Source organism: Myiozetetes cayanensis, unplaced genomic scaffold (genome assembly GCF_022539395.1).
Source record: "Myiozetetes cayanensis isolate MyiCay16 unplaced genomic scaffold, myiCay2020 scf31, whole genome shotgun sequence".
Lineage (NCBI taxonomy): Eukaryota > Metazoa > Chordata > Aves > Passeriformes > Tyrannidae > Myiozetetes > Myiozetetes cayanensis.
In genome coordinates, this window is record NW_026087533.1 from 266916 (window position 1) to 289649 (window position 22734).

General features: G+C 45.5%; 1 long non-coding RNA gene across 2 annotated transcripts; it reads right to left on the minus strand.

The window, feature by feature from the left end:
- Nucleotides 1-1339: 1339 nt before the first annotated feature.
- On the minus strand, nt 1340-21822 carry LOC126645617 (uncharacterized). 2 transcript variants are annotated; one of them, XR_007630141.1, is made up of 7 exons: nt 20743-21822; nt 15844-15968; nt 15203-15306; nt 7244-7340; nt 5444-5540; nt 5162-5247; nt 1340-2157 (listed from the first exon to the last, which is right to left on the minus strand). It is a non-coding gene; the product is annotated as an uncharacterized LOC126645617 (long non-coding RNA). The 2 variants fall into 2 exon arrangements; XR_007630140.1 differs by lacking the exon at nt 1340-2157 and having other exon boundaries at nt 4545-5247.
- Between the last annotated feature and the right edge of the window lie 912 nt (nt 21823-22734).

Here is a 22734-nt window from a genome sequence, read left to right on the forward strand (position 1 = left end):
GATTTTTAAATTTAAGCTGTTACCAGCTGTAATTGCAACTACTGCTTCCTCTCAGGTAAAACCGTCCAGGAGCAGGGCAGGATGTCCTCTGCACCCCCCTGCCAGTGCGACAGAAATTGCGTGAGCTGTCCTGTGAGTTTCACTCCAAAAGAGATGCTGAGACAGAGTACTCAGAGCCTGTGCAGCACGTCCATGCACAGTGTGGGATCACCGTGGCCGTCACTGGCTGGGTCTGGGGTCGCTGTAGGTAAAGCAATCCTCAATCACAGCATGGAAAGGAAAGGGCTCTAAGTAGGCTGAGTCGACATTTAGTTCTTTTGACAGCAATCCCTGCATGCAACAGCCAAGAATCTTGGATTTTGGGCTGCCATTCAGCTCTGTTGTTTTGGCAGATCCTCTGTAGAGGAAATGTCCTTCTGCCCCAGATGCTCATTAATGGGAAGGCTATTAAATAAATATTTGTATTCTTGATTAAAAGTGATAGATTTTTGTTTGTCCTTTGCCATCCTTCCCTTGCCTTACAGGCTATTATGAAATTGAGTGAAGAGAAGAACAAGAGAAAATAGCAAATACTGAAGAACTTTGATTTTATTTAGAAAAACACTTGTCCCTATCAACTCCTATTATGTCCCTAAAAATATGTTTTGCTAAGAGAAATTAAAATATTCAGAGCTGTGCGACAAAGGTGTCCATGGGAAGTGCATGTTCCCTCTCTCCAGTAAAGAGGTGCAGCATGCAGGATGGTGCCTAGCAATGCAACATGGGTGAAGAGTGGGAATGTCCTCTGTGGTGGTGGTGTCTTGGCTCATGTTATTTTCATGAATGTCAGAGACTGAAATAGCCCCTGGGTATGGAAACACAAGTTAAATCACGGGATAACTGGAAGGGATCCCTGGGGGTCTGCAGTCCAACCTCCTGCTCAAAGGTGGGCAGTCTGGAAGGTAAAGACCAAAGTCTCATCCAGCTGAGACCTGAAAATCTGTGAGGATGGAGGCTCCTAAAGAGCAAGATTCGTATGATAGCAGGGGGTGAAGAAGAGAAGTAAAGTGTTGCCTCCCTTTGGAAGCAGTTCCCATGATGGCAAACCACCAGTGATCCCAGTGGTCCCACTGACACATCCCAGAGAAAGGTGTTTCTCCCACAGCACAACCGGCAAGCAGCCAGCAAGATGTTCCAAAGGATTATATTGCATAGCAGAGGAGAGAGACAAAACAGATACAAAATCAAACCCAACTGAATGTTGATGTCTTTAATGCATGACTCAAAATGACACATTTCATTTTTTTCAGAGGCAAAAAATTCAAGTAGGAAAGGAGGAGAAGGATCAGCCTAGGAATGGAAGATCTGCTTCATGATTCACCTAGAAAAACTAGTCTTGGTGTTTCTAGTCAGGAGAAAGACAGAATGTATAAACATCATGAATAATTCATCAAAATTTGCAAATTTATAAGTAATCACAAATTAGAAACCATGTGGAGAAAATTATACTGGGGGGTAAAATCTCATAGTAATTTTCATTCTATGCAATTGGAAAAAATATATTTTTGGCCTTTTTTCCAAAACCTCTTACGAAATTTCTGAAAATTTGTGTTTCTAAATTTTTTACTGGTTCTTTTCTTGCTTTCTACCTTCTTTTTTTTTTTTTCATATACAAAATTTTGAGTGGATTCTTGTTGCTTTTGCTCCATCTTCTTCTTTTCCTTGTATTTGGCATTGTCTCACTTGGGGTTTTTTTTGTGGGAAAACTGATCAGTGAAAAAAATAAACTATTTGCACTGATTTAAATCCTGTCAAAAATTACACTGCAAAAATGAAATTAAAGAAGAGAGAAGATAAAAGCCATTTGATCAGATGTAATCTAGACTTAGAAAGAAGAAGAGGAAGGAAGAAATATCTGGAGGCTGCTGGACCCCACCTGCCACTCTGAGCAGATTCAGTTGTGCAGAGCCTGGTTCAGCTGAGCTATAAATGAAGGATCAGGAGTCCACAACTCCTCTGGGCTCCTGTTCCACTGGTTGACTGTCTTCAAAATAAATTTTTTTCCTAATACCTCATTGAAATTCCCAGTGTTGCAGCTTGTGTCCCGCACAAGCTCTTGTCCTTTGCTGTGCACCTCCAGGTAGCACCTCTGGTTCAGCCTTCCCTTCCATTAGATACCTGCAGGCAACCATGAGATCTTATTTTTCTTTTCTCCAGGCTGAACAGATTACCTCAACCATTTCCATGTCCTTTGTCCTCAAGTCCTCTGCCTGGTTAAGTAAAGGGATGCAGTTTTTTAGCATCTCTTTTTCTGCCAGTGCATTTAGAGAGTCCATCTCGTTCTTCCACACAGTCTGTGCTCATTCCCACTCCAGCTAGGAGTGCTCAAGTGTGCCAGCAGTGATTTTACAAGTCAGTGTTAAAGATATAGAGCCCCTGGTGGTCTAGTGGTAAAGGCGCGGCGCTGTCACCGCCGAGACCCAGGTTCGATTCCCGGGCAGGTGGGGCTCGTTAGCCCTTAAAGGCAACCCACCTACGTCCTAAGGACCTCACTGCCACCGTCCAAGTTCGCTTGGCCCCGGCAGATGAACCTTAGGATTAAAGGGTGGGCTCAGTTCCGCGCACACTGTGTCTCACCTAAAAAAAAAATCCAATGCGCAGGCTGGAAGGTGTAAAGACCTTCCCCGGATCTTCGCTCGCGAAGACTGGCCATTATTATTATGTTAAAGATATGCCCTGGGCCATGCTGTGAAGATGAGTGGGGGCTCCAGGGGTAAAAGACAAAAGCACTGGAGAAGGATGTTAAATCTAGGGAGATAAAATTATTTGGCTTTTCTTTTGGTGCCTACTTCCCTGTTTCCAGGCACAGCTTAACCAGATCTTAAGAGATTACCTAAATGGGAAACATGACTGAGTGACATAGCTCCTGAAAAAATTGGCACTGACTGTTGAGAGACTGCATGAGAAGGACCCTTTTAGAAACTAATTAGTTAGCAATGGCTCTACAGAATGTACAGTGGTAAAGCAGTAGCACTTCTGCTTCCCTGGCTCTGGTGAATCACTGACTGCTGATTCCTTTCAAAATCTTACCAAGGCCAACTAAGACACAGATGGCAAAAAGGCAGCCTGGAAAGCCCCTCCAGGTCTTCACTGCAGAAACTGTTTGCCCCAGAAGGAGATTAAAACTCATGAGAAGAGATTTGTGCATGGCACAATGGCCCATTTCATGTGGTCTCATTCGGTCCCAGCAATATTTCTCTACATAAACTTTAGACCCCTACATCTTGCCATTTTGAGCTCCTTTTCCAGCCACAAAAGGCATCATTCATCAGCTCTGGATCCTTTTCAGCATAGGCAGTAGATGTTGCTGATTGACTGCATTGCTGACAGGAGATCTTCCTGCACAGGTAACATCTTGCTCTCTATCCATGAAGTCAGACTGTCCCACACTGCCCAGGGCTGACCGGTGCACTTGGTCTCGGTGCCCCCATCAGAGAACAAGCTGCTTCTCCTGGGGCTTTTTGCAGCTCCTGGACACAAAGCCATGTGCATGGGCAAATACAGATCACTGGTAGCCCAGGCTTCCTTCCAGAACTACAGAGATGCCCAGACTTCTGCTGGAGCTGAGGAGGAAATGGTGCTTCCACATCACTAGATGTGGAATCCACCTCCATCTCATAGAGGAACATACAACACAAAAAAAGGTCATCAGTCCTTTGTCCTCTCCCAGTTCACGCTGCAAAACACAGCTGTGGGCTCTCTGTCCACATGCTTAGAAATGAGCCCATAATTAGAATATTGACATAAGGACAACAGGCTGCTTATTGAGTTTTTGTGTTATATTTGTATCATACCTCAGATAGCATGGCAGTCTGAGTAGCTTGCTACCATTCATGCATGCTATTGAGGGGCTTTTACTATTATTATCTCCCTTTTTATAACCATGGAGCTACTTTCACTTTAATATCATATTTAGATTCTGTGTTTTCAAAATAGGTGCTTCGGTATCTGGCATTGTCACTAAAGCAAGGTATTTTGGATGTTTCCCCTAGGTCTGATCCAAATTTTTCCTGAAAAGTGTAGCAAGCACCCCCATCCATACCGAGGCAGCTCACAATGGAGCTAATGCCTAAGAAACTTTGTAATTTACTTCTCTTAAATTCTAGCAGACAGATATATTAGATAAATGCTTTGTTCATGAAGTTCAACAGATAAAGATATTGTTCATTTTCATATTAAAATACCTCAGAAACCTCTAAGTATGGCAGAAAAGAAAGAGCCAAGCATTTTAATAGCATTTAAATGTCAAATAAAGAAGTAGATACTGTTTAATTTGCCTCTGGAATAGAACTGCTTGGCCCACAGCTCCTCAGACAAGGCCTGATGCCCTGTGATGGGCGCAGCCCTTGCAGAGCAGCACCCAGCAGAGTAAAGGACTGCTCCTTCCAGAGAATCCAAAGACCCTAGAGACAAAGTTGGCCCAAAGAAGTGGATCCAAACCCAGAGCACTCCATGTGCTTCCTGGTTCCCATCAGGAGATGAACTGCAACTTGGCAGGCAGAGCCGCCCTGTGTCTGGGCTCTGCTGAGGAAGGGCAGGATCAGAGATGGGGCAGGCACTAACACTGACCCTTGGAATGGGAATTTCTCCTCTCCACTCAAGCCACACACATGAAGGTGATCACTGCCTTGTATCACATTGGTTAAGGGTTAAGCACAAGGGGACTGTGACCCAGAACAAACTCTCCAGATGTCCCTCTCAGAGAATTGCAGTTGCTGAGCTGAAGGTGGCCCAGCAGTTCCCTGACCACTTACAGGTGAATATTGCCCAGGAGCAAGGTGAAACACACAAAGCAAAGCAGAGCAGGTGGACCATCACCAGGTAACTGTCCAAAGGATATTTTCTAATTATTCTACTTCCTTCTTGTATTTGCTGTGGCTGCCCCAACACTTGCATACAGAGTGGGCACCTCACCAACTGCAAAATCTGATGGATGGGCTGAAATGGCACTGCAGCTGCCTGGGGGCTCAGGTACTCACCCATCCCTCTCTCTCCATGGGAATACTGAGGCTGCAGTCGTGCATATTCAATGTCAGTGGGATATATGCTACATTCCTAGAAAATGTTCACTTTGAAAACTTTTTGGATCTTCTGTGCTGCAGGAAAGCTCCTTAGCACTTACCTGGCTGTCTGCAGACCCTTCAGCTCTCACAATGGAAGGATCTGGCTCTTTGAAGGACTTTCTCCCACAGTGAGTTTCCTTACAAGCTGCACAAAGTAAAGAAAATTAGGGCGATGCTTCATTTCGCTCTTGATTTCCACTTCTAGCTAAGAACGGGGCTAGGAACAGAAAGGAGCTCTGGCATGTTGCTAGTTACTGCCCTGTGCAGAGCGCTTCTCCTTGCTGACATTGTAATTCATGGTCCTTGCTGTGGGTGAAGTCACACCCTCTTTGCTTCCTTACCTTTCCTTGTTCAGCTTTCTTTTTAGCTTTCCTTGTGAAGCAGCATTCACATCACTTTCCTTGAGCCTCCACATTGCAGCCGTCTGAATGAGTCACCCTGGAAAGACAGTGAGAAGCAGAGTCTCCCAGAAAGTGACTGTTCTGCTCTAGGTCCTCCTTGGGTTTGGCTACCTGCACCTTCCAGTGAGTTCACTGCTAAAGGGAGCACTGGGCTGGACAAAATCACTGATTTCATCCACCACTTCCCCAGTGCAACTGGTGCATCCTCCAGCATGCCTCTGTCTCCAGCATCTCCCCTGCAGAAGCACAGGAAGATCAACAGCTGCCTTCCTTTGGAACTCTGCCTTTTACACCAGCACTTTAATGTACCCTCTGGGGACTGTGCAATGGAGGAGGGACATTCCCCCAGAGCCCTGGCCCACTGACCATGCTTTGTATCACAACAGGGAAGGATCAAGAGAGCATCAGCAGCACAGCTACGTGCGCGCATGCGTTGAGAAGAGCAGGAGCTCAGGATGGGTGTGGGGAGTCTGGTCATTTTAAAAAAAACTGCCCAAAGAATTTCCCTCCAGGGAATTGCCCCATATGTGGGCGGGGCTGGCATTGGGTCAGTGATTGTAGATTTCCAGTCCAGCAAAAAGGAATCTACACATCAAGGAAACCCCTGAGGGGGAGAGAAGTTACACCCCCCAACCAGCGAAGGAAATCTGAGCCCAAACACTTGGCAAGTGAGCTCATCACAGCTACAGGGACAGCACCAGCTTGGATTTGGCCTCCAGCCAGCCAGTAACATTAACATCTACTGAAGTGACATTACAAGGGTTTGGGGGCCTTTAGGATCTGCAGTCTGTGCACTCTTAATTGGCTGTTCTTCTACAGCTAAGCTGGGATTATTTGTTTTGCCAGGAGTCATTGACTCCAACTCATGATGAAATACAAATAATGGTCTGGACGCCTGTTCCACCCTGTTATGTCCCTAGAGGAAAATTGCTTGCCCAGTTAATTCCTTTTTATAGTGTCTCCCCCGTGGGCAAGGGGCAAAGAGGTAGTAGAGTTTCTGGAAATACAGGAAAGCCACAGATTTTCTGGGCAAAAACAATTTCTGCTTCCCAGCAAATGATGACATATTTGATGACATTCAAAATGATGAATATTGATGGGCATAAGTTTAATGGGTTAGTGGATACTGGTGCTGATGTATATATCATCGAAGACACTGAATGGCCTTTGGATTGGCCTACGGTCTTCCCAGCATTGATATCATGGGAGTAGGTGGCACACAAAGGTCTAAGCAAAGGGCACACCTATGCACTATAGTTGGGCCAGAAGGGCAAACAGCTTAGATTGCTCCCTTTGTGGCCCCAATTCCTTGTACTTTGTGGGGACGAGTTGTTTTGGGACAGTTTGGCACCACCGTGCAAATAACATCAGGAAAAAATCAGGTTTTTCTGCAGGGGCCATTGAGATGCCATTCCAGAGACCCATTAAATTGAGGTGGAAGACAGACACACCTATCTGGCTCAAACAATGGCCCCTGAAGAAGGAACAGCTTTTGCAACTACAGAATTTGGTCCAAGAACAACTTGAAGTGGGACATATAGTGCCAACATCTACTCCCTGAAATACTCCTGTGTTTTGTATTCCAAAGAAAAGTGGTAAATGGCACATGTTACAAGATCTAAGAGTGGTTAATGGAGTGATTGAACCGATGGAAATCTTACAACCAGGACTCCCTTCACCTGCAATGCTGCCTGCAGGATGGCCCCTACTTGAGACCGATTTAAAGGACTGTTTCTTTACCATCTTTTTTCATCCTGAAGATGCTCCCCATTTTGCTTTTTCTATTCCCAGCATAAATCACGCAGAGCCAGTGCAGAGGTATCACTGGGTAGTTTTACTGCAGGGAATGAGAAACAGTGTGATGAAATGTCAAACAGTAGTGGCCAAAATTATTCAACCAGTACAAAAGCTCTTTCTCTGCGTCACTATTTACCACTATATGGATGATATTCTGATAGCTGCTGCTCAAGAGACAGATTTACAAGCCGTGTTACATTCACTAAACAGTGTCATCCAAGAAGCAGGATTGCAGATAGCCCCAGAGAGATACAACAAATGGAACCATGCACTTACCTCGGTTGGTGAATTGCCCAATAAGAAGTTACTCTTCAACCTTTAACCATCAAGGTAACAGACACAATATCTTTAAATGACCCACAGCGATTACTGGGAGCCATGAACTGGCTCCGATCTATACTGGGAATAACCAATGAAGAGTTACATCCTTTGTTTGAATTGCTAAAGGGTGATCCTGCTTTGTCCTCAAAACAGACCTTGACAAAGGAGGCAAAGCAGGCTTTGCAATTGTGCTCGCAGGCCATCAAGAGCAGACAGAGCAGGAAACGACATCTAGACCTGCCTATTTATCTAACCCTTAGAGCAAGTAGGTTTCAGCTTTTCACAGTCCTATTTCAGTGGGATCAGTCAGAATCTGACCCCCTGGGGGTTTTAGAATGCCTGTTTTTATCTCATTCTCCACCTAGGACAGTATGGACAATTAATGATATGTTTGCAAGACTTATCATTAAAGGTAGAGAACGGCTACAGACCGTGGACAGACAGGACCCAGAAGTAATCTACATCCCAGCAACCAGAGACAATCTGGACTGGCTTCTCACTGAGGACCCAGGATTTCAAACAGCGTTGCAGACTACAAGGGTGACCTGTCTGTTCACTTCCCCAAACATGGCCTGTGGGCTGAGATAGGTGACCTGCCTTTGACAGCTACACTGCTTTGATAGCTGCTGCCAGACCCAGCCGGTACCAGGTGTGAGCGCCTTCACAGATGCTGCTGGATGATCAAAGCAGGCAGTAGTAACATGGGTTAATCCTATCACAAATGAGTGGGACAGTAAGGCACAGGCCATGAGCCAGGGGTCTATACAGGTACTGGAGTTGGCTGCTATTCATATGACCTTTGAGCTATTCCATGACAGTTACTGATTCCTCCTACACTGCAGGGTTGGTTTCATGTCTGGAAGCTTCTTTCCCCCGGGAGGTGTCTCGCCCTTTTCTGTTTGTAGATCTGAGCACACTGGGGTATTTGATCAATCACAGATGGTTTTGGTTTATATTTTACATATTCATTCCCATACAGAGCTTCCTGGGCCTCTCACAGGGAAATCAACAAGTGGATGCTGCTGCCATGACCATTGTTATTCTCAAAACTTCAGAACAAGCCAAGATATCTCATTCCTCTTTTTCATCAGAATGCTCGCTTATTAAAGCGACAGTTCTGATTAATGATGAACCAAGCTCAAGAAGTTATCATGTCTTGTCCTGATTGTCAGCAGTACATTCCTATGCCATCAAAAGAAGGGGTCAATCCCTGAAGTTTAACAGCAAATGAAATGTGGCAAACAGATATCACACGTATTTCTGAATTTGGTAGGTTGAAATATGTTCATGTTACTGTTGACACTCACTCCAGGTATATTTACACTACAGTACATACTGGAGAAAGGGCAAGAGATGTAATACAACATTGACTGGCTTGTTTTGCAGTTCTGGGAGCACCAAAGTTAATAAAAACAGACAATGGTTCTGTGTACTGCTCAGTAAGGATTAAAACCTTCCTTACTGATTGGGGAATATCACTTACCACAGGTATTCCTCAATCACCCACTGGACAGGCAATTGTTTAAAGAGCCAGATGTGTGTGGATGTGTGTTGTGTGTAAGAACATGAATTTTTAAATTTATTTATTTTAAGATACAATTATATATTTTTTTTTTAAGTTTTAATATGTTCAATTCTAATTATATATAACCTACAGATTTAAAGCAATTTACAAATCTTAGTTTCCTCAGATCTAATAATATAAATCTTGGTTTTCTTAAATGTAATATCGTGACCCTTAGTCTTTTATAAGGATGGACATTTTTAGTGAAGATTTTAAGAACAAGTTCTCAGTTCAATAAGCACTTATAATAAGGCTGTTTTAAAGTGTAAGTGCTGAGTTGTATTGTTTGTATGGTTTTAATTTTGTTTTAATGAATAAAAGAGGGAGATGTGTGGAGTTATAAACACATTAATATGGGATATCTATTGTGTAATGGTCACGGGGTACACTGGGAGCTGAAGCCCTGATGGAAGCCCATGAGAGGATGACCAATTATGGGTGCCCCGGGAAGAAGCTTTGAAGTGATTGGACAGGACGTTTTGTGACCGTGTCTTTTTTGAATATATAGGAACTTGTTCAGTTTTAATAAAGCAGTCTGTCCATTTTCACCATCCCAGGAGGGTCGTGTTTTTATTCACTGCCACAAGATGCCTCCTTATTATACAACTCCTTTGGGTGTAGTACCAGCCCAAACCTTCTTTCGCTGTCAAATGCAGTGGGAAAGCCTGCTGGTTTTCTGTTATCATCCCCAGGTCTGTTGGTTGTGTTGTTTCTTAGGTGTTTACGTATCACTGGGGTCTTGATTTGACTTTGCATTTGGGTAGAGGCTGGGAGAACTTTGCAGTGAGGAAAGGAAAAAGTGAGGAAGGAAAGGAATTCCTACCATAGGGAATTAGTACCAGAGTGAACTGTGCGGTTCCCTGCGCCGTCTGGTTTTAATGACTTTGTCCTATGTATTGATCAGTGATGACCATTTAAATGCAATTTAAAGTCCATCAATAGCCACGGGGTTTCCAAAGGCCACGTCTCGACTGCGCTGGTGCTGTTGTGTGATGACAGATGAGAGGAACAGCTCTGGGTTTGGAAGGGAGATCGCACGGCACCAACGGGAAGCAAACCAGCATTGGCTCAAGTCAAGATCTGGTAACGGATGGAGCTTTGACACTCAGTCTGTTTGTCCCAGAGAGCAAAAATCCCACCAGGCAAGCATGGGATTTTCACCTCTTTGTGAAACACAAAACACATGGAAATGAGCAGCTGGTGGGCATGGAACTCCTTGTTTTATCCTGAGAGCTGTCATGACTTGTGGAGAATCTGTGCTGCTGCAATTCAGGGGAATTTTTGCAACATACAATTTACTAAATATTCCTTAAAACCCATTTATTTTCCTCCTGTAGTTATGCAGCTTTCTTACTACTGTTAAATGGAAAGATGGAGATAACTGCATCTGTTATTTAAATATATATTGACCTTAAACTTCTAATTATGCAATGACCAATTTACAGAAATGTATTTTAATCACTTTTCAGTATGCCAGGTCACTTTTAAAAGGCAGTTCTAATTGCATTTTTGTGTCAGTGGTTGGGGTACAAGCCAACATTTTGTCAAATATGTTAAACTTCACGAGAAGGGAGTTGCATATATCTTTAACTGAGGATGCTGTGTGAGGAAGGGCCTGTTGGAGAGGGCTCTGGCACAGAGCAATGAGGGATGGCAATGCTTTGGAGAAGGACTACTGGAGGGAAAAATTACAAAACAACATTCATCACAGCTTTGTATTCTTCCAAATGCACCCCCTTGGGACTTTGGCTCAAACCTGAATGACCATTCATTATCCTCTTCTTTGTTATTTGTTTATGAAGTTCAGAATTACAGAGTAATACAGGTATTAAGGGATTTCTGGTTGCCACCTGCTCCAGCCAGCCTCCTTAAAGCAGAACCATTTGAAAGTGGGTTAATTTTGAAACTAACTTAAGTTGTTGTGGGCCTTTCATGTTTAATATCTTCAGGAATGGAGCCTCCACAACCCTACTGGGCTCCTCTTCCCTTGCTTGATCCCCCACTTCAGAGTGGAAAGATTTGGTATTTAGAAACCTGGAGATAATAATTCGTCTCCCTCTAAAAGCCTAAGCATACAAGTTCCAGGCTATTGCCTGCTTCACAGAACTGAAAAGTCAGCAAGGCACATAAAGTAGTTAATGAGATCAAAGCCTCCTGCTCCTGAAAATTTCAGTCAAACAAACAGCCTTTCTCAAATTTTGGAGTTTCTTTGGCACAAACCAGATGGCACTCATCCCCATTATCAGTTTTCTTGGGCAGAACATGTTAGCCTGCATTTGTTGTGTTCTCTAAAGATGCCTGGTGCAGTCTTGAATCCATGTGCTCTGACTCACTCACTGGAAGAGGCTGGGGGAGTTCTTAGAGCCAGCTGATTTACAAGCTGCTTCACTTCTTTAATTGATCTTATTTGCCTATGAGCACGTTTGTGTATGGAAGATATAACATCTTTGATATGAGATCCAGCTCTAGCACAGCAGAGAACATCCCACATGACCAGACAAAGTCAGGTTTTGGTGTGTTACCCTCAGCCAGTCACTCTGTCACGATGTTTTGCAGGCTCTGGGATGTGTAGGTCTATCCACATGCAAGGAGAGTCCACATTGGCTCCCATGGGATATGGTTTCATGGCAGCAGAGCAGTGAGCTGGCAGTTGAAGCAGGCTTGGCACCAGCTTTTCCTGCAGCTGATGGTGCCAATCCATCTCCTGGGATAGTATCTCCTTTCTGGGGGAGCCACATCCATGCCACATCCACATTGTCCCACCTACAGTATTTGTCTGCATAAGATCCAGAGCACTGCCCGTTCCACCAGCTAGCTTAGACAGGTGGGCAATATCTGCAAAAGTTGTCTGAGAGGATGAGGAGACTGTTGGCAGTGTGTCATAGGGTCATGTGGCATCTTCTCTGGTCTCTCTGTCCATCCCTGACTGCTGCCCGCTGTCTGTTCCCAGCTTGGTGCTGGGATCACTTGTGTGATGGCTGGTTCCACACTGGGACAGCCCAGCCTTTCTCCTCAGCACTTCATGTAGAGCTGCTTTTGGGAGCTGCATCCTTTCATTGACCTGCTTTCCTTCAGCACCACAGCTTACTTTTGCAGGCTCAGGCAGCTTAGATGAGACACCCCAGTACCTGTAATTCTGCACCCAGCTCTGGGGCCCCCAACACAAGAAAGACATGGACCTGATGGAACAAGTCCAGAGGAGGCCACTAAGATGCTCCAAGAGCCGGAGAACCTCTGCTATGGAGATAGAATCAAAGAATCTTAAAGTCATATAATCACAGAAAGGTTTGTTTTGGAAGGAACCTTAAAGATCATATAGTTCCAACCCCTTGTCATGGGCAGGAACACCTTTCCCTAGGCCAGGTTGCTCAGAGTTCCATTCAACCAGGCCCCTTGATAGGTTATCAACAACTTCTCTGGGCAATCTGTGCCAGGGCCTCACCATTCTCACAGCAAAGAATTTCCTCTAATATCTAATCTCAAGCTACTCTCTTTTACTTTGAATCCATTCCCACTTGCCCTGTCACTACATGCTCTTGTAAAAAGTCCTTCTCAGTCTTTCTTGTAGGCTCCCTTCAGGTACTGCAATGCCACAATCACTGCAAGCCTTCTCCTTCCCAGACTGCACAATCCAAATTCTCTCAGCCTTTCTTTGTGGGACAGATACTCCAACCCTCAAATCAACTTAGTGCCTCCTCTGGGCTTGCTCCAACAGGTCAGTGCCCTTCCTGTGCTGTTCCCCAGGGCTGGGGCAGCTCTGCAGGGGGGTCTCACCTGAGGGGGCAGAGGGGCAGAATTACCCCCTACCCTGTTCCCCACACTGTGGGATCAGCCCAGGGCACGGGGGGTTCTGGGCGCCAGCGCACACAGCTGGGGCATGTCCAGCCTCTCATCCACCCGCACCCCCAAGTCCTTCTCCCCAGGGCTGCTCTCGACCTGTTCATCACCTGCCTGGATTGATACTGGGAGCTGCTGACCCAGGTGCAGCACCTTGTGCCTGGCCTTATTAAACCTCATGAGATTCCCATGGCCCACTTCTCAAGCTTTTCCAGGTCCCTCTGGATGTCCCCACCCTTCAGGTGTGTCACCTGCACCCTCAGCTTGGTGTCTTCTACCAATTTGCTGAAGGTGCACTCAATCCCTTCATCGATGCCATTAATGAAGATATTAAACAATACATGTCCCAGTACAGACCCTTGAGGGGCATTGCTTGTCACTGGTGCCCATCAGGACTCTGAGACATTAACCACTACCCTCTGGATATGACCATCCAACCACTTCCTTAATCCATCTAAAAGTCTACTCATCAACTCTGCCTCTCCCCATTTTAGAGACAGGCTGAGAGAGCTGGCATTGTTCAGCCTGGAGAAGAGAAAGAACCAGAGAGACCATAGAGCCCCTTCAAGTGCCTAAAGGGGCTCCAAGAGAGCTGGAGAGGGACTTTGGACAAGGGCCTGGAGTGACAGGACAAGGGGGATGACTTCACACTGAGAGAGAACAAGATTAGACTGGCTATTGGGAAGAATTCTTCCCTGGGATGGTGGTGGGGCACTGGCAAGGTTGCCCAGAAGAAACTGTGGTTGCTCCTCACAGTGTTCAAAACCAGATTGGACAGTACTTGAAGCAACCTGGTCTAGTGCAAGATGTCTCTGCCCACGGTGGTGGGTTGGAACAAGATGATTTGTGAGGTCCTTTTCAACACCATTCTGTGGTTCACCATTCAAACCATTCTGTGATTCCGTGATATTCATCACAAACGGCACCGTGGGTGTCTTCATGTGTGGACAGAAGATGAGAGCGCAAGATCAACTGCAGAGGAACCTTAAAGCTGACCACCACGGTCTGCAGATGTGAGGCTTCTTCCATTTGCTCAAAGAAGGTCTCATTTACTTCACCTTGATCACAATGTTTACAACAGACAGGCACTGCTACTGCACTCTCGTTGCTCTGGCCATTAAACTTGACCCTTATGCTCTCAACTGGCTCCTGACTCACCCCCAGGCAGAGCTCCGTGCATTCCCACTGCTCTCTCACATAAAGGGCAACCCTGTCCTCGCCCTTCTGGCCTATCCTTCCTAGGGAGCTTCAGCCCATCCATTGCAGCACTGCAGTCGTGTGAACCATCCCACCACGTCTCCAGGATCCCAAGAGCTCATGTCCTTGTAGCTGCACACACTCTGATTCTGCCTCTTTGGTCCCTCTGCTGTGTAGAGGCCTTTCAAAGAGGCACCCAGATATGCTGATTCTCCAGTACAGGCTTCAGAGTTTCATTTATAAACCTTGATGGGATTTTCCAGGTATTCATCGTTTATAGAACTAGTGTGTTTTGTTGACATTGATCCTGGGTCTGACTGAACCAACAGTCCATTTCCCTTGGAAAGCTCCAGTTCAGTTATGTGTAGGCTGGGTTTCTTTGTTTTCTTTGGGACAAGTCTAAGCCTTGTCCCGAGTTCACACCCAGCAAATCAACTCAGCTATTTGGGAACTCTGTGAACTACATGTGCTTGGGAGTGATGATGCAAGTGTTTTAAAAAAGCAGTGTGTTAAAGACAAGGAGAACAGGAAGATAAACAAGGTGCTCTGTAATGAGCAGCTGCCCATTTTCCAAAATATAGCTTAGCACTTGCAGCTTTTTGTTGTTGATCTTTCGATTCTGAAATTGTTTGGAGAAATAGTTGCTCCCCACATCTGCTCCCCACACTTATCATGGGTGACAAGCTATGGTCTTGCCTGTACCAGGTATCAAGAGCTTCTCACTGCTCTGACTCTGTAGTACAGAATTCCCCAAAGTCCTTCTGGATGCTCCAAAGGTGCACTCTTTAGTTGGAATTCGCCAACACAGGAGACCACATTCAGTCTTTCCTTCCTCAAGAATTATTCTCAGATAAAACCTGCTCTTCTTAAGGTGGGAGAATTGCATCCCAACACAAATTAAATGAAGTTGATCACCTGACTTAGCAGTTTCAAAAGTCTGATTTGTCATTTTTTATTATTAGAGATTTTTAAGACTTTCTTACCTTATTTTAAGAGATGTGACTCCAAATACAACAAAGTTCAGGTAACTGTGTTTAAGCTCTTCTGAGTAGTCTCATGTGACACTGGTGGTGGACTGTGAGGATCTCTGAAAGGTTTTACAAAACCAACAAAAATTGTGGGGCAAAAATGGTCTAGAGAAGAGCACAGCTGCCTTCCAAGGAAAGGCTAAAAAGGTTAGGGGAACACTGAGGAAGGCAGTGTGATCAAGGTTCACAAAATCCTGAAGGCAGGGGACGTGCTGAAAGCTGAGCTGCTCACCCAGTCCCACCATACCACGACAGAAAGCCCTCAGGAACTCACCAGAGATGGATGTAAGACAACCATGGAATTCTGGATGCAGCAGATGAGCTGCATGAGCTGGATGAGCTATTCTGGGCTGCTGTGGGGGCTGCTGATTGCAGCAGGTCCAGAGAGGGACCGCACAAAATCATGGGAAACAGGTCCCTGACTGGCTGCTGGAGGAGGAGGAGGGGACAACCCTTTTGCAGTCCTGCATCTTGAGGGCTGAGGGGGGGGGATGGAGGTGGCCAGGCTCACACATGTCCTGCTGGTGGCATCTGCCACTGCAGACAGCATGCTGGGCTGGGAGAGATGACCAGTGGGTTTTTTCCAATGTACTTACATTTGGAGCCTTCCCAGGGGTTTCTTTCATTCATTTTCCACCTCTCCACAAAGGGAACGACCTTCTTCTTGGTAGAGACTGCCCTTCCCTCTCAGCCTCAGTCACAGGCTTGTGACTGCTGGACCCTGCAGGTCAGAAACACCTTCACTGAGCAGTGGAGGTGCCATTCCAGGAATATTGTAGTTGGCAGCAATGCCAGTGCAACACTGCTTCTGCTTGGTTGCTCCACAAATCCATATTAAAAATAACCATAATCGATAGCCAAAATCCATATTAAAAAGAAATCCCTCAGCATTGCACAACTGGACTACACCAGCATTACAGAAAAGGTCATGTGGGTGAATGGCTGAGAAGGAAAAGCCACTTAAAAATTGACCAATTAAGTACTTATGAAATTAGGCTTTAAAAAATACTATTTATTAAATATGCTTATAATTTAAATTATAATTAGGGTAATTAAATTTTATATTTTACATAATATCTCATAAATTACATTTAATATGCAGATGAATCCTCAGGTCAGAAGAAGACAAACTGGGAAAGTTTTTGGTGCAAAAAATTTTATAAAGGAAAATATTCAACATCTGCTTAGAAAAACCAGCTTCATGTAAAAAATGACCTAGTGTCCAATGCAAGTAATTAAAGAGCTAAATAACCCCAGAATATAAAGCTGAACATTTCAAAGAATCACAGAATATGCTGACTTGGAAGGTACCCACAAGGATCATTGAGTCCAACTCCTGGGTCTGCACAGGACCATTCCCAAGAGTCACACCATGTGCCTGAAAGTATCCAAATGCTTCTTGACCTCTGGCAGCCTTGGGGCTGTGCCCACTGCCCTGGGGAGCCTGTTCAGTGCACAACCACCCTCTGGGGGAAGAACCTTTCCCTGAGCTCCAACCTGAGCCTGCCCTGACACAGCTCCAGCCATTCCCTGGGGGCTGTCCCTGCTCCCCCAGAGCAGAGCTCAGTCCTGCCCCTCCTCTGCCCCTGCCCAGGCAGTTGGAACTGCACTGAGGTCTCCCCTCAGTCTCCTCTGCTCCAGCTGAACACACCAAGTGCCCTCAGTGTCCTCACACACCTTCAAATCCAGGCCCTTCCCCATCTCTCTGCCCTCCTTTGGACACTCTCCAATGGCTCAATCTCTCCCTTCCATTGTGTCCCCCCAAAGTGCCCCAATGTTGAGGTGAGGCTGCCCCAGGGCAGAGCAGAGCGGGACAATCCCCTCCCTGCTGCCCCCAGGACAGGGATGTCCCTCCTGGCTGCCAGGGCACTGTTGACTCAGGGACAACTGGCACCCATCAGCACCCCCAGGGCCCTTTCCCAGCTCTGCTCTCCGGACTCTCATTCCCCAGTCTTTATGGTTTACTCAAAAGTTTAAAATCTTCTTAAAATTTCTACTTGACTTTCATCTGGTTTGAATTTTCAGTCAGATGCTTGGATTGACCACACAGTCAAAAATGTTCCTTTGTGTGATGAGATCTGGGTGATGGTGACTCACAGGGGGTGATGCAGGGTTAGATGTAGATGCATTTTGGGGAATGATTGTGTTGGCTCCTCTGTCTTGTGTAATGCAGTCACTGTGGGAACTAGACATTAACATGTGTCTAGGATGTCTGGAGAAGGGATGACTCTGTAGAGCAGCCTAAATTTGTCACAGTGGGTATGTGAGCACATCCAGAAAAAGCAGTTGACACACACAACACATTTAGGTTGTCTATACATGGAGTGGGTGAACTTTCCTATCTGTGCACGCAAATATAGACGCAAATGCTGCATCACAGGGCTCGCCTCTGCTAGAAACCTGCTCTGAAAGACTCAGCTGACATGCAGGAGTGAAGCAGCAAGACTTTCACTGGCAAAAGCATCACTTGGAGACCTTTGGTTACCTTTTTTCTTATGCCCACAGGGTGAATGGAGCTGTACCCCCCTGAGCGCTTCAGCTTTTCTCACACAGCCCAACCCTGCTCTAGAGGGGCTCGGTAACCACGCTCTGGGGGGTGAGAGATGAGGACAAGAGGGCAAAGGGGCCAGGTAGAACTGACAAATTTTGCAGCAGGCAAATGCGAATAGTTGTGTGTGGTGCCCTCTTTAACCTGTGGATTAAGAGCAATATACCTCAATGTACAGAGTTGTAGGGAGAGGACCACTTTGGAGGAACAGAAACTCAGTGGCAGCGGAACCCTCCTGAGATTTCTAGATGCAGCTGTGTGCAGCCCATGGGGGAAAATTGCATGTTCCTCCTTAGAGACCCTCTCCCTTTCAAGGTTCAGCCTAAAGGAAGATGGTTTGGTCTGGTGAGGCTGGAGCAACAATGCTGTAAATAGATTCCTGCACTTTTCTCTGAAACATCTGCTTCTGCAAAGGGGGCAATGAAGATAATCCAGTTTTAGCCCCATGAAAAACTAAAATGTTTCATTTGGGACCAACAGAAAATTCTGTCTGATCTGAAATACAGTATTTTCCTCCTGCAGGAGTGATGGAGTGAGAAGGATATATGGGGGGCAGGCATATTTGCCCGTATCTGTTGACACAGTTTACCTTCCATTTACACTGATTTTAATTAAAATTTTAAATTAAAAATTTGAACACAAAAATGGGGGGGGAAGCCATAATATTGAAAATGTCAAGAAGAAATGCTTCTATTTCAAAATGTCAGAAAAAAAACCCCACTTGTCTTGATGGGATTCTGTTCTAACAAACCATTTATCCTGTTTCAGCAGCTGTAAGAATTTGCTGCTTAATTTTCCATTTCACGTGTCCAGTCCAAGCCCTGATGGAAGGGAAACAGGGTAGTTCAAAAAACTTGAACTACTATGCTGGGAAAGACCCTGTTATGCACATCCTGCCACTGCCCAGAACAGGGTACCTTGGAGCACCTGTACCAAGAGAATGGGAGAGCACAAGATTTGTTCTGTGCCATCCATGAAGGCCAAGAAATTTTGGTGTCAGAGGCACAAGAGGCTGGTATCTGTGGTCACAGGAGACCAACACAAGGAATGTTTCATGAACAAACCTTGGTTTGCAAGGACGATGCTCAGGGAGCCAGGACAAGTTGCATCTGCAGGGTCACCAGAGTGGGGAAGGGTGTCACCCCTGCGAGGCTGCAGGAGCAATCCCCAGACTCCAGATCATCTCTAGGTCTCTTAGATGACAATCCTTCTACTATAGCCAAGAAATAGCCTCTATTTCCCAGTCCTGTCATGCAATCCAACCAACACTGCTCCCCCCTAGGACCCTTTAAGAGTAAAGAGTTATTGTGCTGACTCCTTTTTCCATGTATCTTAGCCAAAGCTGCTGCCCTTTCTTTGTGTTTCCTCATTTTGGATTTCTTGTAGCAGCCATCTGTCTCCCAGTCAGCATAACAGGAAGAGGAAAAGTGGATTTGGTGTGTGGACCCTTGTTGTCATCCTGCTGCTGTAGGAGTGTGTGTGCTCTGCTGAACTCATCTGCATCTTGTTTTGATACAAGTGACACTTTTCCAAGTGCTACCAATTTGATCACTTGGTTCTTGCCCTGTGTTTCTCCTGGTGCTTTCACACACAGACATTCCCACTCTATTTCTATCACAAGTCTCTGAACCAGGAGGTATTTCACAGCTACCAACACCCAGCTGCCCCATTGCCTTACTAGTCCATTTTTTCACTTCACCAAATGGTAAAGGCCTCTCAGCCAGGCTGGAAAGGGCTGTGATGCACTGCTGGTGTGTCAGCATTTATCATGTCTAATAGGTGACTGTAATAGTGATGACTGGTGACTTTCAAGCACTTGATCCTGGAACTGCCATTTGTACATTCCATCAAGTTTTGCCTCCCTTTAAATGAAAAGCAGTATGTCCAGTGTACCCTTGTCACCTCTGTTTACAGTTGCCTCTTTCAAAGTTTCAATTTGTGTAAAACATAAAAAAAAGGAATCACGGTAATCCCACTCTGATTTTCATTCTCTTCAATGACAATGTAGGCAACATATGAAGAGAACTTTCATATCTGAGTTAAACCCACTGTGAAGATAAAAACATCACCCTCATGAGCTCGAATTTTCAGCTTTCCTTAGCGGGAACCTGGGGACTTACCTTGACGTTGAACTGTTTTGGGGACAACAGAGTTGGTGTCAGTGATTTCCTCAGCAAAGAAAATAACAGAAGTCATTGGTGCTGGAAAAGCAGTAATGACAAGGCTTTATGTCCCTTTAGTTTTGTTGGTTTAATTGGTTGCAATACATATTGCCTGGCAGTTGGTGGGCAATGAAAGAAAGCTGTGGAAGGGCAGACGGAGCTGGCAGCTTTCACTCAGCCTATGGCACCTGACCATGGAGCAGAGATAGAGGCACTGGTAGGGCATCTTCTCAGTGTGCTGTGCATATCTGTTGATGGACTGTTGGCATTTACATTACAGATGCTTAGGGCACCTATATATTGAAGTCTACTTGCATGCAGTGATGGCTGGAGACAGCACGATTAACATGCTGCACCATCTGCCTTCACGGGGGCCCAAAAGGCTGCAGGGAAAAGAGCAAAGCCTGGCAGGTTTCAGCAGTCCTGCAGAGCTGCCAGTTGCTAAAACTTCTAGGGCAACTCTGTAAGAGTAGACAAGTGTTTTCATGGCAGAATAAGGTAAAACAACTGAAGAAGGCACAAGCAGAAAAGGATCATATGAAGTGAAGATCTGGCTGGAGAGAATACCTGCAGTTCTGGAGACTGTGGAATCCTGGAGTGCTTTACCCTGAACAGCTCAGGGAGCTGTTATCAGCTAATTCTGGTGGGTTTTCCTTGGGCCTGGCTGCAGACTGACCTGCCATCCAAACCTGGGTGACACTCTTTTGAGACTATTCAGGGAATGACATCTAAGCTGTCACAAAGGCCGGAATTGTTGCTCCCTCCCCATGCAAAGCACCACTCACCTGACACACAGGGCTCTATGAAAGCCAGCTGATGTCCTGTTCAGCCACTTAGTGCCTTCATCAGCAAATTCTCATATTCCCTCCTGGTACCAGAGACACATTCCTACTCTTGACATGCAAATCTTCCTATTCATGTCTTCATTAAGTCAACGTATTGTACTTGATGCTCAGAAAATAGGATGGTTGGAGGACTAATGGTGTCCAAGGTGGTCCTGTTCTTTTCTTTTCTGGGAACTTTATAACCATACTCAGAGAAGTTCTCAAGTGGCTTCCAGAGGTGATATCATGGATTTCCTAGGGAAAGATTTATCATCCAGAACATTTTAATAATAACAGTCACAAATTGCTATTTAGTCTGAAGATTGTAGGGTCAAAAAACACTTATTTTGGCTTAGATGTGTGAAAGGCTTTCCTCTGTCATTTGAGTGAGTGGCCACATAGATGAATTAGCCTGTCGAGAGGTCCCAACTGGAAAAAGTCCCAAGCAAAACATTACAATTGGTCCCTTCCTGCTACTTCCATCCTGTGATTGCATGATCTATTAAACAGTCCTTTACAGTTTGTAGAATAAACTGACAGACATTTTTGTTAGAATTTCAGATGCAATCCCAAATTTTCAGCAGCCAAGTGCTCATTATAGCCAGCTCAATGAGTGCTTTGGGTGAGTATTTGCATCAGTAAAGCAGAAACACTGAAAACTCACAAGGAGAAAATAGAAAATGGCACAAAATGCAGAACACAAGTGCTCAACTGAGAATGTGCTGTTTTCATCTAAAGTAGCACTCAGAACCTGTCTTACTCAGCATTTTCCACCCAAATGAACCAGTGCCACCCAGTCAGCATTTCTGGAGCTCCTCCTGCTCATTCTTGAAGCACTGTTCGAGGCACCCTCTCACTTGGACTAAAGGTGTGATGTTTCAAACAGGCCACCTAAACTTCGTGCCACCACCAAAGATGCTGCCTCTCTCTTTACATCGACACAGGTATCAGTCATCTTCTGCCATGGGACAGGGAAAGAGGACAGCCTTTCAGTGTCTGCCAGTTCAGCTGCCCACCCTGACTTCCCAGCGCTTGGAGAGCACAGTGCTGGGCGGCTGCTGCAGTTTAGGAATGGTGTTCTCCAACTCCATACTCTGGCTAAAATCACTGCTTCCTTCCCTCCCACCCCCACCCCTCCAGCTGGAGGCACAAAAGGCAAAGATGACAGGTTGAGATAGGAACAATTCATTAGAAACAGCAATGAGATAAGAAAATGAACAGTAACAGCAACAAAAGATTCACACAGAAACCCTGCAACAATTAAACAATATCGGACAGACACACTCCCCCCCTTCTGCCATCCTGCCACATTTTCTTGACCGACAGGAAACCCCTCTCCCCTGAAGAAGAGGGGAGACCCATCCCCGGGCCCCAGTAACGACCTGAGGTGGTAGAAAATAACTTCTGGGCCCTGGCCATGCCCCCTCCCAGCTACTGCAAAAATGAACCCTATCCTGGCTGGAACACACTGCCAGAGCACATTCCAGCATGGAGTGACAGGAGGTGAAAACTGGGTGTGGATGCAGCAGCGGCAATTCTGAAGATCCACAATAGTGAGAAATTGTTTACTCACATGTAGTTTCTGGGGGCACTTTTATGAAAAAAGGAGCTTTGTGCTCAGCTCCAGCTCAAAATCAGATTATGGAATTGCGAGTAGAAGATCACAGAACAAAAAGTAAGTGGTTCCACAGGTGTCACCACCTCTTGTGTGCGCACACCTATGCTCGGTGGAGTTCTGGCACTGCTATTCCAAGTGAGTACAAGGTCTCTGAAAGGAAGGACAAAAGATTAGCAAGGGAATAGTTTTGCAGTGAAAGAAGAATAAACAGACCAGGAGCCACCAGGCTGGAAGGATGAATAGAAAACCACAGATGCAGAGGAGATGGTAGGGAAACAATTACTTACCTTCTCACATTCCAAAGACTAGAAATCTTCCCCTAAAGTTATTCTGTA